Source organism: Anopheles coustani, chromosome 2 (assembly GCF_943734705.1).
Source record: "Anopheles coustani chromosome 2, idAnoCousDA_361_x.2, whole genome shotgun sequence".
NCBI lineage: Eukaryota > Metazoa > Arthropoda > Insecta > Diptera > Culicidae > Anopheles > Anopheles coustani.
Window position 1 is genome coordinate 74,027,416 of NC_071289.1, and position 13,913 is coordinate 74,041,328.

Genomic DNA, 13,913 nt, shown 5'->3' on the forward strand with positions numbered 1-13,913 from the left:
TTCATTTCACTGTGTCAGCCGAACAACAGAAATGATCCGATCATGAATAATTTTATTTTAAAAAGAAAATTGAAGAAAAATACAGCTTTCTATTGAAATAGTGGAAAAGCATCAACCCACGGTGGGAAGTTGGGGAAGCTTCCGATTATTTTTCACCGTAAAAAGGATTATGATAATTTATTCAATCTTTCCCCTTTTTCGGGTTGCAAACATTTGAAATGTTCATTTAAAAATGATACGATTTGTAAATATTCTGTAATTCTGAACGACTCCTTATCCTTTATAGAAAGTGTTTTGGATCCAAAAAGAGACGACAAACCAACATTGGACGTTTCTTGCTGTATAAATAACGTGTTTAAAATAAATTCTTTGTACATTACATGAATCCTCTACGATGTAAGGACTAGGAGACAAATGTAATGGAAGTTTTCTTGTTTGAGGACATTTTCATTTTTCACTCTTACAGATGCTTATGTGAACCGAATTCTGATCGATCGTCGCTTTGTGAAGCACATTGAATGGCTTATTATATGTGGTATCCATGTGTTTTTACCACGCTTTTTTATACCGTGTGACAGTTTGGATACGCTCGGAAAACGCACCAGTTGTTCGATCGCTTGCTTGGATCCTTTCCGATGGCGTTCGGAAAGAGCATTTTATCCCCTTCAGAAGGATCCCTTTTGTTTTCCCCACAAAAAAAAAACAAACAAACAGACACAGGCAGCAGATGTTCAACGTCACACGAACCCGCACCGCGCTTACCTTATGCTCCTCCGGTGCATTGTTTTTGTTTGTGTGTGGTTTTCCTCCAGTTGCGCTTCCTTCCGTTGGTTCCCGTTTTGTTTTGGGGCACAATGGATGGAGTACGCTGCAGTTGCTTTTCCCCGTTTTTGGTCGGTACTGTACCTCCTGCATCCATGCGACAAGACGGACGAAACATGAACCCGCACACACACACACCACCGCTATCCTTACTGCGCCATTATCCTTGTCTCCCTTGTCTTGTCCTTGTGTTTCAGTGTCCATTGGTTGTCCCCGACCAACTTGGAAGGGCCTCCAACCATTTTGTTTTGTACCCAAGCGCGCGTACCTCGGGAAAAAGGAGCATCGCTCGGATCGGTTGTTGTGTTGGTGCGGACGAACGTCACCGTCATCGAAGGATCGTGTCGGCTCAAAACACACGGGGTGGCAAGCTCCCAAAGAGAGCCGCTGTATGTGTCGGTCGGTCCCTTCAGTCCGTGTTCTTGGCGTCCCCTCGCAACAAACAACAAGGACTAACACCAACATTGTTGTGTTGTGTGTGTGTGTGTGTTTGGTTGTTGCGAGCGAAAATATCACAAGGGGGAGATCGGTACTGAACCACCAACACTACTAGCGCTACTAACGACGCCACAACAATTGTTTGTGTGTGTGGTTGTGGGGTGGATCTAGGAATGATTGCAAACGAACGCTTAGGGGATGATTACTATGGACGCCGATGCTGATGATGATGATGAAGATAATGGCGATGATTGGAGCGTGTTTCCAAGTGTTAGTATACGGCCTTCGATGTGCTTGTGGCGGCTTGGTTCCCAACGCAGGTAGTGTGTAATAGGACACCCTTTTTCCTGGCACTGGAAAAAAGAAAACCCACCACTAGCGCATGTCCCAGATCGAAAAAGCTACGGAAATCAACAGAGATCGTGCTGTTTTTATAGAAATGTTGCTTCTACCTTTTCAAATAGGACCTCACAGAAGCAACGGGAACGTTTGGAAAAATCATTTCCCAACATGGCAACAGCTTTTCCCGGCTTTTGCTTTCGGGGTTTTGCGCGATCACATCGCAGGATAAAATATATCACCCCTTCCCCGACGGGGGGTGGAAAAAGGACGACGACGACGAAGGCGAAGACGATGTCGACGAACGAGGGAGAGTATATTTTCCCCCAGTTGCAATGCAACACACACAACACACAGCCAACAACAGCCCGTGGGTTTGGTGGTGCAAAAGGAAAACCGGAAAGTGTTCAACCTTTCCCCCTTTTCTCTTCGTTTTGGGCTTGAGCTTTCCCTCCTCGCGGCTACCCTGCCCGGCTATGCTGCTGGACCCTAATGGTGTTTGTGGTTGTAAATGGCAAAAGGGAGAGAGGATCTACAACACGCACACACACACGCACACACCGAGAGGCTGCTGCAAAACGACGGATCGAACGGCTCATGCGCGTTTGTCGGAAAAATAAATGCACCTACCTTCGCACTGAGAGATGACGGTGAGACGATGACGATGACGATGTTCTACGACTTTCTTGCACTGTGCTGCCCCCTTCTCCTCCCTCATCTTGCCCTTTCGTTTTCCTTACCTCACGCGCGATGCGTCATCCTGCCCCCCCGGGACGCGTCCATCGGAAGTATAGCGTTTGCTTGAGGGGATCGATCTCTCACCAACGCCTTCACGAAGGAAAACGCCACGGCGGGTTTGTGGTATGACGGACGAGGGTTCGAGAAGTTGCGATTGCGCATAGGGCACCCAAACCAAGCCAGCGACGAGATCCTTGTCTGGATTTTTGGAGGTCATTGTAACCGCGAAGGGAGAGGATCTGTTGCCTGAACTCGCGAAACGTTGACTTCTGACCGTTAAATCACGGCCTTTCCCCCAACCGTGTGCGGTGTGGGAAGCGAGGGGAGGGAAGGGGAGGCAATCGTTTTCATTAGCATTTTTCTTCACTTCGAGCGGATTCTGCGAAGCATTTGCTAACCTTCATATACCAATGATCATATACCGGTCTCTGGAGCGGTTATTTAAATGCGAAATGACGACGCCTTCGCCGAGCCTTTTTTCCGATGATCTCGCGTTTCCTGAAACCGCAACACCATATACTGACGGTGGGATTTTCCAAGAAACACCGCGGAAACCTGTAGCTATTCGAGGCCGGAAATGGAGTGAATTCGAAAACTCCCTCCGTTGCCAGGATGACTAATGCATCAGACGCGCTCATTGCTTGCCTCCCTTTGCTTTCATTTGCCTCAAGTCTTGTCTTGTAACAACGGCAGATCGCAATGTTACTAATCTGTGTATCTTACGGGCATTTGTGTTTCATTTTTCTTACTTTGTGAAGAAACAGTACGCAACTGTGTTCCTTACGATCGAGGAATTGCATACATTATCGGTTTTATAGCTTTTTTGTGGTATGGTTCATTTAATCATTTGAAAAGCTCGGAAAATGACATGCAGGCAATGTGTTGCGTCATGCAAAAGAAGTTCTTAATATTACAATAGCTCATTTCGATCGCCTTTCGTTACTTTTAAATTTTTTTTTACATCTGTAACCATACTTTGTTTGTTTGTTTTGCATAATTGCGTTTGTTGTGTTATGTAAAATATTGAGTAATCTTATAAATTTAGCCATACTCAAGATGCTAAATAATAGGCACTGTAGGTTCGTAACCTTCAATAGGTTTCTTATGATGTCCTTCTCCAAAATCAAAGGGTTGTCAAGTTAATTAGAACTTCAAAAGCTCCATAGTATGGTATCAGGCATCTTGTTGGCAAGGGTTAAGGTCTAGTTCGTTGCACTATCCTTAAGATCGACGGTAACCGTTGCCCCCGAATGTTGCCACACCGCCAAAAAGGAAAGGTTTCTATCCCTCCAAAGTGATCAAAGTGACATTCCAACGTGAATCCATTGGCAAAATTGTGTGAATCATTTTTTTTTGTGGTTTTTATTTTCGCCTTCGCGCCACATCTGCGGCTGTGTGCGTGTTTTTATTGTGAGGTTTCACCGAATGTTGTACCTTGTTTTCTCTTTTAATTTTCAAGTCGCTCCCCGCTACCTGCGCCCCCTGCCACTCACTCGCTGCTCTCACCCTCAGGCTTCTTGGCGGATGTCTTGCTAAAATAGTATGGCCTCTCTTGCCCCTCCCCGCCATCTCGTCGACACCTGAGACAGGAAGCATAAAAAAAGTAATCCTCCAGCACAAGGCACCGGTTCCGCCGCGCCACCACTCCTCCACTAATGGGCTAAGAAGTTGTTGCAAAGAAAACGGTGCACACACACACAGGCAGCGTTGGAGGAAGGGTTAATTTTTTATGCATTCCTTTCCTTTTGCAAATGAAATGGACCTGTCCCCGCGGTGGTGCTTTTGCTTGCGAGCTTGCCGTTTTGTGGTGTTAAACGCAGGATCAGCAGCAGCAAGCGCGCCTGAGGAGAGTCCACTCGGAAAACGGGGTGTGCTTACGGGAATAATTTGTGTTTGTGTGTGTGTGTTTGCTTTTGGGAAAAAGAAAAGACAAACTCATTTTTCTTCCACGGAATGGTGTTAACCGAAAAATCCGGGGAAGAAGGAAGGAAGAGAAAGGAAAGGAAAAGAATGGAAGAGGAAAAGAAAAAGCATTCGTACGAGATCGATCGATCTTTGCAGGTAGTTCGTTCTCTCTTTTTTTTCTCACTCTCCCTCCCCCTCCCACCCCGAAATTCGTTCCCGATCTTGGAAGAAAAGATCAACCCACACACAGCATCTCTTAACCTCAGTCGCTCCAGGCCGCACGGAAGGGAAGGAAGGGGGTTGGAGGGGGCGGGCCGTGGTGGTCCCAAGATCCCAACTCTCTCGAGTCCCAAATCTCTTGCAATATTATGGTTCGTCCGTTTTGGGCGTCCGTCGATTTTTCGCCTCCTTCAACCGGGTTCCAGTTGGTGCCGGGTTTTTTTTTGTTTCTTGATTTTTCTTTCGTGCATTTTTTTTATCTTTTGTCACACCCTCGGGGGGCCCGAAGAAAAAGGCGCTTGACGTGGGCGCGCGCTCGCGCAACAGGGCAGGTTTCCGTTGGTTCGTGTGTTGATTTTTTGGACGAACACAACACGCTTAGCTTGAGCGGGTTTTTTTTCCTTGTTGGTGTCCCCTTTCACCCTCCTCCCCGTATTGTTGTCATCTTCTCCACTCTTTCACTTCTTCACCCGCGCGCTGCTGGGTCGCGCTGAGGTCCGTCCACCGTTTTTTGTTGGGCTGGTGGTAAAATTTTTCCATTTTGACACACACTACACCCCGCTTTTCCTCTGCCTGTGTGTCAAGTTGCTGCTGCACTACTATCTCTCCGGTTCCTTCTCCTTCCGCTGCTGCATGCCAGCTTAAATATCTGTCATTTGTTCCTTTTTCGCCTTGCGTTTTTCGCTCGCGCGATCGTTGAAGAGGAAAGCAAATGAAGCAGCTTCTTTCCGTTGTGGCGTAGAGGCAGTGTGTGTCCGTGTCTGGATTTAATGTTCGTTGCCTTACGGACCGATTTCGGTCTCGTCGTGCACGCAGCCCCTTTTTCCGGCCACACTTTATACTGCTGCTTTGCCGCCCGTCGTTTTGTGGTGTATTTTTCCGTGCTTATTTTCCAAGTTTTGAGCTTTTTTTCGAAACGTTGTGTCTTTTCCAGCCGGTTTTTTTCATTCCTTCCTTTCATTCGCATTTTGTTGGTTGTTATTGGTTTCATATTTATTGCAAAACAATTTGTATTGTTTTGTACAATGTGGCAATCGAAAATTTGTTTGTTGCAAAAGCATTATGTTTAAAATATTTCTCGCTTTGAAGTGTTTGTTCACTGAACAAAACCAAACATGGTATGATTTCCCAACAACAACATCCTTCTTGGGTAAGCCTACTCTAGACACTAGTTTTTCCCAAATTCGTTTTACGAAACGTCCAGCAAAGTGCACCCGCTTTGACCCACTGTGTGCCGGTTTGTTTTATTTTCTTCCTTCCCTCATTTGGGTAAAGACAAGATAAGACAAAACCACAGCCACCCGCCTGTAGCTGACGACGATGATGATGATGGGGAAAAGGAATCGAAATAAGATGTGCGTGTAGACGGTGCCGGAAAGAAAAGGAGGGGTTTTTCCTTTTTTTTAAACTTTTTTAGTGCTTTTCGACACGTAAGACCCACGAAGGAGAGAAGGGGGAAGAAAGAGAGAGAGACTAACGATATGTAGATTTGCGGTTTTCCGTGTGCTTTTTAGTGTGTGTCATCCCTTGTTTCCTTTGCCGAATGTAAGAAAACTTGTCGGCGAGTGGGTTTCTTTCACTTCTAACCGCCCACCGTCACTCTCTCCCCCCCTACCCGGCATATGTGGAGTAGCATTTTTTGTGTGCTGTTGCGTTTTATTTTTGAATCCTCTCCTACGTACGTACGGACGGTTTTTGTGGGTTCCATTTTTTTCCTTCTTTTCTTCGTTTTCCATCTCGACGGCGGCGACGCGCGGGGTTCGTATACTAAAAAGTGGCACCACGGTTTTTCGAGAGGCTGCTGCTGCTTTGTGCTTTGCCTTCGTCGTTTTTTTCCCCTTTTTGCTTTCTTCTTTGACCGTTTTCCTTTTGCGTTGCCCACTCCCTGATCCGGGCGCAGTGGTCTGTTCCCGAAATTTCCGACCGGGGAGATCGCTTCGAAGCATCATCATCGCCATCATCGCGTACGAGACGTGTTTTCCATCGAGGCTCGGGTGTGTTCTTTCCAAGAAAACCATCTTCTCTCCTGCCTATTGCTGGCTCCTTCTTTATCATTCGTTTTCCTCCCTCTCTTCGCATTGGATCCTCATCGCTTTCCTCCCGTCGACTCCTTACCGTTTCGTGAGCGAGGGAAGAAAATGCGCTTCCTACGGTTGGGGTTTTCAATGGCCACTGTAAGGCTTATGTGAATGTTTTTTCCTTTTTTAGTTTCTGTTGACGATCTTCTTTGCTTTCCTTTTTCCCTCCCAGGCGTGTCGCGATTTCCCTTCCTGCTCCTACTGAATTTCGATCAGTTTTTCGAGTTTTAGTATGTGATCCACCACCGCAAACAGTGAAAAAACGAACCTTGGTAGCTACACACACGCACACACGCACCAGGGTGTCCCATATCGAGTTTCACATTTCCTTTCCCAAAGTTTTGGGCGGTCGTCATCGGTCGTGTCGGGGTCGAAAGAAAAAGGAAATATGGGAAAAGGGCGCAGGTAGTGCGTGGACAGATTTCGTTTAAATATTATTATCGGCGAGAGCCGCCAGCTGCCCCAAAACATAAACCCATACACGCACGCGGGTAAACGACAGACTCTATATGTTGGCCCCGGATGGAGTGAAGATGGAGATCATATTTTCGCCTATGGGAGGTCTTATAATGGTGTATATTTTGGGTGCTTCACTTGTATATGCTTGACTCTCTCTTCTTTGGTTCGCTGGAGGTTTTAGTCACATCCGGTGGAAAAATACTCGACAACAACATTGTGTCCTGTTGAGTATTTGCACTGGGCAAGTAAAACCGTACGAGATCACTAAATGATTATTATATTGGATTCAAAATCCGGACGGCATATACCAATCATCAATCATCGGCGTGTTGTGTCCAGTTGGGCGAATTGGAAGTGGGGATCTTTCTCGACCTTTTTCCTCCATCTCGTATCCCCCTCTTCCCTTTCGTCCTGTAACATCCCCCTTCAACAGCCGGCCGCGAATGTACTATAGCAAGCGCGGTTCCAAGGGTGTCTCTCGTGTGCGCGCTACATGTTTTGTGAAAAGGTTGCGCCTTTATGTGAAGGCATCATAAAACCTAAAATAGCATCGTCCCACGCAGCAAAAATCAACCAACTTCCAACCTCCACACACAAACACACACACATACGCGCCGCGACCCCATTGGTGGATGGTGATCGCGAAGCGGGGCCGGGGGGTGGCGGTATATTCTGGAACCCACGGCGCCCCGCAGCACAACCTTACAACCTCCTCCTGCTTCGAGAGGGAGCCAGGGAAAGGAAAAACGCTCTGCCAAAATGTGCGCGCGGGCCGGGGGGAGGTAGGGTAGAAGCAGCGCGGTAAGCGCGCGACGAGGAAAAATAGAGAATCATAAGCGCGGCTCGGAAACGAGCGTTCGCGGTGTGTGGTGGCCCCAAAAACATGAAAAACGAAAAAGGTAGAAAAGCGGCATAACAACAGCAACACTCAAAACAACAACACCAGCAACAACAACAACAACTAAAGGACAGTAAAGACAAATCAACCTCCCCGCGACGTCCAATAATAAAGTGCTTTTTAAGGCGACCCATGCAGGCAAAAGGCAGCAGGGTTTGACTTGACTCGTTGGCATTCTCGAGGCACATTTTATGACCGCGCGCGGTGTTCCTCCTGTATGTGGAGAGCTTCACAAATGCTCACTTGTTGGTTTTTTTTTGTCGTTTTCCTTTTCCCTTTGCACACAAATCCCACCCCGCGTGTTCGCCCGCCGAGGCCATCCGCGATGGAGCACCACCGCAGCAGCCTCATCGCAGCTGTGGTGGTGTGGCAAGCGTTGTGTACTACCTGCCCGCGGATGGCTTGCCCTGGCGCGGGGTAGCTACTAGTAGTAGTTGTGTTAGTAAAACGCAGGTTCTTTTCCTCTCGGTAAAAGAAAATGGCGTGCGAGATCATCATCATCATCGTCGCCGTCGCCGTCGCCGCCGTCGTCATCATCAACATCTTCCGGCTGTGGTGCTGCTGACACATACATACAAAACGCTCGCGTTTTCCCTTTTCTCTCCTTTGTTTCGCTCTTGGAGAAACCTGGACTTGGTAGAGGTTGGGGGGAGGAACACAATTTCGTACCAAAGGATCGCTAAAGGATGAATCATCGGAAGCCGCCATTGTTGGGCTTCGGAAATATAGGGGTTTTAATGACAGAGAGGGTTTATTGATCATGACGAAAGCTTAAAACCCCACTGTGTATGATCGACGCGAGTACCAAAATGTCAAACTTCGTGAACCTTTTTCTTGTAGTATCCTTTTTGCTTGGAAAGTCATTTCAACATTTTACCATCAGCGATCCACAGATAGCTTCTTCTGCGAGCTTTTTGAAAGGACAAATCCTGGGAGGATATTCAACCGCTATTCACAAGTCGGAAACTAAAAGGCGTCAAGGGATGTGTTTATAATGGCAGCCTCCTTCTCTCTCTCTCCCGCTCACCTTCCACCGTGCGAACGGATACGCGGAGTAGAACGGGGAGAACGGGGAGAACGGGGGTTTCCTTTTTCCCCCATGTATGTGTGTTGGAGCAAACCCTTGGATCTGACGCCGGTGTCCGTCATCATCAACGGAAAGTTTCGTGGAACAAAGGGGGAACAGTCCAGAACCACCAGAGTAAAGTCTACACTGGAGGGGGGGGAAAGAGGCTGGGAGAGAGTGGTATGTGTCCTCGGAGCGATGTGGATTCTTGTTTTTCGGTGCTAACTGCTGTACGTGGATGTATGCGTGCCTCTCTTGGGCATTAGATCGACCATATCCATCATCCATCATCACTGTCATGGCGATCGTTTCGATTAGTGGGGAGAGTTTTTGTAATAACATTTACCTTACCCTGTGAAGCCTTGGTATGCATAATTGTATTTTATACAGGAACGATTCGCTCTTTCTCTCTCTTTCTTTGCAAGCTTTACAAAATACATCTAAAAGTCCTCTCATCTGACATTTTGTATTGTGTTCTTAGGAGCACGAAAATGATGATGATCGCTTACAATTGATGTCGAGTCCTTGTCGATGTGATTAGTTGAATGAATGAATCAATCCAACTTTATTTCGAATTAACTCGCGTTTGTTCAACATAAATTACTGAAAATCGTTCAACCTTCACGGACAATATTCGATCCAATAGGAGAGAAAAGGTGTCCCAACGATGGATAAGCCCAGGGATACGTGTAGATCTTTGCAACGGCTCATTGGTATGCGTGAGCCTTTAGCGCTGTGGTGTGCGTGTGTCCGCAAGGAAAAGGAACAGAGGCACACTTCCTTGTACTGCGCCGAGCTATGGCACAAAACGCAACTCGGGAAAATGTGCAGCGTGTGGCATTGGTTTTTCTTTCTGCCTGGGGGTTAGCGGTTCAAACGTACCAGCCACAACTGGCCAGCCAAATGCTCTCCTAGTTCGGGCTGGCGTAAATTGAAAAGCCCTAACCTCAAACAGCGAGGGAGATTTGGTGCACTACGACATCGAATGATCACCCTATTTTTCCTCGGGAAGCGTCCGTCCCCAGCTTCATCAATGCTCTCCATTACGTACACACACGCACACTCACATTATCGGGAAACTTGCCGTACTTGTTACGGGCTGAGGTGTCCCCTATGATGGCAATTTTCATGTAAAAAAAGTTCAAGCCCGTCGCTTTTGGTCACAAAAACGTGGGAAGACGGGGTGAGGCGCAGGTAGTGTACTTAGGTACGTGCGTGTGCCCCTCGTCCGGCAGGGCGCGTTCTTTGGTCCAAAAGGGCCTATGATTTTGTGGTGTGTCAAAGGTGAGAATTTTGTTATGCGTGCGTTATTCATTTTTCCGGCAATTCTAAAGCGCAAAACACTATGCCTAGCCCACGGCACGTACGCACGCCGTGGGTACTTGCTAGATCGGCGATGATGGAGGATATGGATGCTGTATGTGTGTTTTTCTGTGTGTGTTTATGCGCACACTTTTGCCAGCCTCTGCCAAACAGCGACGGTCGCGTTGCTAGTGGCTTTTAGTGAGATCGTTTTTATTATTTTCTCCTGCTTCACTTTTCCTCCTTTCGACGAAGACGACGACGTCCATGTTCTCGACTTCTCGCCCCATCCGGTCGAGGTCGTGGGTCGTTTAGGTGTGTGCGGAGCTTGCGATGGTATTGGTCGTTCGAACGGAACGGAGAGAATTCGTTAGTAGTAGTACCGTTTGCCGCACACCGATCCGTCGCCGAGGGAAGTGTGAGAGAGTGTGCGGCTCTTGCTTTTCCGCCGATCACGCTGTCTCACTCGCTCTTTCTCACGCTTTTCAGAATAATCGCTCTCACTCTTTAATTTTCTCTCGTTCTCTGCGGGAGGTTGCATGCGTGTGTGTGTTTGTGCCCGCGAGAGTAACGCTCGGGTACGCTTTTCCGTCGAGTTTTCGGCGGACAGCTTTCAGTTGCCATCGGCGCGTCGATCAAATCGTGTCGCTTGGTTCGTGGTTACGGCCTCGGATGCGGCGTGCGTGAGAAGTGGCGCACTGTCAGAGAAGCATAAAAGCAGAAAAAAGCAGCAAAAAGATAAAGCACAGCCGCTTGAGAGCGAGCGAGACAGTGAGTGAGAAAGAGTGTATTCAATAGTACGCGCCTACTGTGTGTGTTGTGTGCAGCGTGAAGAGTGCCAATAAAGAAAAGGAAAAGCAGCAAAATTTTGGAAATACCGCACATTTTCTCTCATTCCTACGCGCGACGCAAAACCACCAACCTCAGTTTGTTTCCCCGTACCAAACGGCCAAGCGACGATCAGATGCGATACTTAATGTGTGAGGTAAAGTTTCACTGTGCCATTTCGTTTTCTTCGCAACTTATCCATGTTGGGGGTTGATTTTCCCGTGCGATGGTGAACCGCTAGAAAAAAGCAATGGGGATGGTGTTTTATGTTTCTGTATGCAATATGTCTTGTCAGCCCTCGCCGTTGACTTTTTCCTGCCCTGCGGCCCAATGTGATGATGTCCCTCGACGGATGGACGCGCGATCATCATCGCAATTGTAATAAGCACGCGCACCGCTAGGGGGTCACATCCAAGCACACTCCGGGGACGTGCTGGCCGTGCTCAAGTGGTGTGTGATTGCTTCCATCATGCTTTATTGTCCGGTGTGTGGTGGCCCTATCAAGCTGTGTTGCGGCGGGGTAAAGGGAGAAAAGTTCTGATCTAGTTGGCTTGCGGGCTGCTGTGGTGTTGTAAAGTTGAATGGCGGAAGTCAGAAATTGTTCGGTGGAAGCACGTTTTAGAATGAAATGGTTTTATCACTTGACGAATTGAGGGTGTTGTATGCCATGGGGCTCGCGGGTACGAAAGTTGTGCGCTTTTGTGTTGTCCCTTGGAAATGTAGCCTTCTTTACCGTCGGTTTTAAATGTCTTCTCAGTACGATCGATTGTCAAATGGTGGAGTGAAAGACTGCAAACGGGATTAACATCGCCCACGCTGTTTGACAACTTCAAAAACTGTGTGGTGTGGTTTGGTTTGCTATTGCAGCATCCATTTTCGTTTATATCAGTTTTATTGTGTTGTCGAATGCAGTGGATGGTGGTGTTTGGAATATGAGATATGCTGGTGAAATCAGCGTGTGAAAACGTCATATAGTACCCGTCAGTACCCCCTGGAGAGATTTTGCTACAACCAGTGTTCGAGCGTTTTGAAGGAATCATTGGATATTGTATTTGTCCCACAAAAACACGATGGCGGCGATCAAACGCACGCACTACCCGTGACCGAGAACAACGCGAGTATTGTCGCTTCATATAACTCCTACCGTCGTACGCTTGTTTGGTAGTAGAATTTCCAAGAGAACGAACATCACAGTGTGGACCTAAGGAGCGAAAGAGTCGAAGAAAAATAGCGCGTGTGTCTTGCAAGGAACGATGATGATGCGATGGAAAATGCAAGCATCGTGTACATATTTGTCCTGAGTGTGTGTTTGTGTCTCCCTTCCGCGGGATCCCTTTCTCGCGACCCTTCCTATGTTTTTCGTGTATGGTGTGTGCGCTTCTGTGTGCCGTAGCTTGAATGAGCTTGTGCCGCGAGGGTTAAAGAGACTCGTCGTACCGAGCACATGCGGTTGAATGAGGAGGAAGAAAGAACGTTGAGCAGTAAAAAGAGAACAGCAACATAAAAAACAACCCTCCGCCGATAGCCGCCTGCTTCTCTTCCGCTCCCCAGCAGTGTGCTTTTCGTAAAATGTGGCGCTCGCAGTGTGGTGGGCTGTTGATATATGCTACTAACCGAAGGGGAGAATAAGCTTGAAAAATTGACGTCGTTTCGCTACCGTTCCGATGTGTTTTTCCCTCTTGTCTGCGATGTAGGCTTTAATAATCGTCGTCGCGACGTGTAACCGTCGGCAGCGATGGTAGATGTCGCGAGGTTCATATTTCCCTAGTGCTGTTCTCACACAATTGGACCGGATGGTGTTCTGTGTAGTATTCGAGGCGCGAATCGAAGGAAGATCCAATTCGAGAATCAGAGTCGCCATATTTTCTTGTTGGTGGTTTTCACTCTCTTGAAGATCCACACACACGCGGAGAGAAAGGTAGAGGAGCAAAAGGTATTGAAACAGGAATGCCAGTCCCCTTGACTCATGGTCCCGCGTTTTGTAAAACTTATGTGTATCGATAGCGCGATGTTTAACTCGGTTGGAAAAGTACGATCGAGCATCGAATCAGTCGTTCAATCGTGTGTGTGAGTTTACAGGTACGCCATCATATAGGAGTAGTATGTACTACTAGGCTACTGGTGCTCTCACGGCGCCAGCAAAGGCGTTTCGTTTTCCTTTTTTATGATCGAGAATTTCACAAGGCATGAAACATCGGTAGTGCACACGGAGCGTGGTGTGTCTGGTGGTTACACCATCACTACTTCACTATCGATCGTGCTAAGGGAAAAAGGTCGCTCCGCTAGAACCAACAACCCTTCGTTTTGTCGTTCTAGAAGTTCTCGAAAGGCGCGCAATATGGCGCCTACGGTTCAGGTTTTCCCTCGCTCTGTCGCTCTCGATGCGCCTGCTGCCATTTTACTTTGCTTGTTTCTTCGCACCAGTGTCGATCTTACTCGCGCCCGACCCCCAACTGGCGGGGCTTCCTGGGGAAAATACATCTCAATCGGTGCTTTTTGTGTCGTCGTTCTGCTGCGTGTGATACTACCCCCTGCTCACGCTGATGGTGCTTAACGTTTTTCCCTCTTTTCATTTGGCTTATTTTTTTTTCGTAGTCCACTAAGTGGGTCGCCATTTTTCTTCCTTCTTGTGGTTTTCCCCATGATTGTCGTCTGTGTCTTGTCGTCTGAGACGCGCAGCTAAGCTTGTCCGCGCGAGATTTTTATGTTCTACCATTTTTTTGTTGGCTTGAGAGAGAAAGCGAGCGACCGTCGATTGAATGTTTTTTCACATTTGCTTTCGTCGCATTGCCTTCGTGGATGAAGAACCCTGTTTTTCCTT

General features: G+C 47.6%; 1 protein-coding gene across 3 annotated transcripts in view; it reads left to right on the forward strand.

Moving 5' to 3' along the window:
• LOC131266963 (longitudinals lacking protein-like) overlaps positions 1-13,913 on the forward strand; it is a 68,990-nt gene that overhangs the window by 16,549 nt on the left and 38,528 nt on the right. For 2 of the 3 annotated variants that reach the window (XM_058269667.1, XM_058269669.1), the window contains exon 1: positions 10,895-11,249. The exons of the other annotated variant lie outside the window; for it this stretch is intronic. The gene's annotated coding sequence lies outside the window, so the exon portion shown is untranslated. Of the gene's footprint in view, positions 1-10,894; positions 11,250-13,913 lie in introns of those variants that run through there. 3 annotated transcript variants of the gene reach the window in all.